Raw genomic sequence first — 2411 nt, forward strand, 5'->3', positions numbered from 1 at the left:
GTCTTTGATCCACTGGTGAAAAGGACACTTTGATTCGCTCCTCTTTCATCAATAACTGCTTCAGACAACAAAGTGTATGCAGGAAGGTGGTTAAGATTGCACGATTGTCTGTGTCTCATGTGTTGTCTTGTATTATTTTGTCATTTTTTTGTTAACTTTTCTTTTGATGGCGGCGCGGACACCCGCAGCGGCTCCTCTTGTTTTATGTTGAGAGGGAAGAAATTTCATCTGTGCTGTACAGCACATTTGACAATAAAGTTGTATTCAATTCAATTCAAAATTCAAATAAAAAGTCACTTACACGTCTTCGTTTCGAATCTGATGAATGTAAACGACGAAGCGAACACGTCTGTTTGGTCGTGTCGAGTGGGTGCTGCTTTTAAGCTAGTGCCGCGTTCTACAGGACGTTAAGTGAATAAAGTTAAAATCATTCACAATTACAGTAAAACGCACGCCAATAAAAACTCACTTACACGTCGTCGTTTCGAATCTGATGATCGAAAAACGCGAAGTGAAAATGTGTCTCGGTGTCGCCGTTCCGTAGCAACGGGTGGGCGTTGCGTGTATTTAAGCTCCCGCGGCATGACGTCTCAATCCGGGTTACGGGTAGTGGAATTTCCTCTTACGTAAGTTCCGGTAACATGTAATATCGTAGTCAAAATGTTAATGCACAGGCTTTTGTTCCGGGTGAAGGATATTCCTTTTCATAGAATTCCCGGGATGGGAATATTTACTGTAATACATTTGTGTTGAATTCTTCGTCCATGTAATACTCGGAGTTTGTGATGCTGTGATTAAGATTGAAGAAATGATAGTCCGGGTCCAAGTTGTTCAAGTTGAAAGCAGTTCTTTTCTTTTTTGACGCACAGCATCTGTGAAGTCTTCGTCAATGTAGATTTTGATGCCTTTTAAATATTTTGCTCTCTGTAGAATCCTTGTTGTGTCCTTGTATTTTTCAAATTTCACCACAACTGACCTAGGTCGAGGTCTCCGCGGTTCGTGCCTTCCAGTGCGATGGGCACGTTCCACCTCGATTGTCTCCTTTATCTGCAGTTGCTCCTTGAAGATTTTTTGCACTTTTTGCTCCGTTTTAGTCCACATTTCTCCTTGTATTTCCTCAATTCCATCAATTACCAAGTTTTTTTCTTTTTGACTGTCCTTCCAAGTAGTCCATCTTGTCAGTTAATACGAGCAGACTGTCACATATTTTGTAGATTTCAGTCTGCATGTTTTTACATTGGTCAGTTTCATTAATTTGCTGTTTTTTAATGTCGTCTACCTCCTTTTGGGTGAAGTTGATACTGGTTTTTATTTCTTGGACTTCCCTGGAAAAAACTATCAAGTCGTGAGTTTGTTGAGTCAAGTATCATCTTGTTGATGAGAAAATGTTGACATCTGCGATGCAGGTGGCACAATTAAGTTTAGGTGTAGGCTAAGATATGTCAGGACCACATCTACATATTCTGCAGTGGTGAAATCATGGAATTATAAATACCAGAATCTTTTGGCTGCAGTCTTGGAATCTTTGACCTATGTATGCCATTGGGTGGGATCGACCAGATATACTGTGACAGTAAAAGCATTTATGTCCTTATGTACTTACTCATTTATGTTATGTTTAAAAGCGTGTTTTTAGCGTGTGTCCGTATGTCTTAGCTGCTACCGTATGCTTTAAGCTAACATACCTGGTATGTTTTAGCGTGCATATATGCTGCCGTATGTTTAAGCTGGCATATGTTTTACCAGTGCGTTTTGTGTATGTGTCAAATACAGAAATAGCACCCGTTACTGAGACTGCGCCCAACAATACGGTGCGCCGAATGGTCATGAAAATACGGTACATATATATATATATATATATATTAGTGCTGTCAAATGATTAAAATATTTAATCGTGAATAAAAATGTAACTGTCATAATTAACTCATAATTAATCGTGATTACTCACACATTGTTTTATCGTTTCTGAATTTCCTTTTATATTTTTTGTCCTATTTTTTTCCCGTTTTAATGCTCTCATCAACATGGAATCATGGATCCGTTTTCTTTGTGCAAAATGCAAATATTTATTGAAACAACTATATCAGTTTTAAGTTTTACATTAACATTTTTCATTTGGAGCATTTATTCACACTTGGAACACAATCTCTCACACAATATAACTGTCATCAATAACAATGGAAACAAACATTTTGTCACACAACAGCTCCTTTAACAGCACTTTGTAGGGAATCAAAACAGAGCAATATAAAATTATAAAGTGCACATCTAAGGTAAACTAGTACTCAGTCTATAGTGCAGTTGAGCCTTGGTTTAATACTTACTTTTTCTCAATTTGCTTTGAACATAGCTGTCAGGCGACCTGCTCATTATTCACCAGAGGCTCATCAACCTAGTCTATTACTTCTTTC

At 38.0% G+C, this 2411-nt stretch overlaps 1 long non-coding RNA gene across 1 annotated transcript in view; it reads left to right on the top strand.

Annotated features, from left to right (window-relative positions):
• Window positions 1–2105, top strand: part of LOC109516791 (uncharacterized) — a 15994-nt gene extending 13889 nt beyond the window's left edge. The window contains exons 3-4 of the long non-coding RNA XR_002168414.1: window positions 1867–1870; window positions 2095–2105. This is a non-coding gene — a long non-coding RNA (uncharacterized LOC109516791). The remainder of the gene's footprint in view (window positions 1–1866; window positions 1871–2094) is intronic.
• The last annotated feature ends 306 nt before the right edge of the window (window positions 2106–2411 follow it).

Source organism: Hippocampus comes, unplaced genomic scaffold (assembly GCF_001891065.2).
Source record: "Hippocampus comes isolate QL1 unplaced genomic scaffold, H_comes_QL1_v1.1 scaffold355, whole genome shotgun sequence".
Classification (NCBI taxonomy): Eukaryota; Metazoa; Chordata; class Actinopteri; order Syngnathiformes; family Syngnathidae; genus Hippocampus; species Hippocampus comes.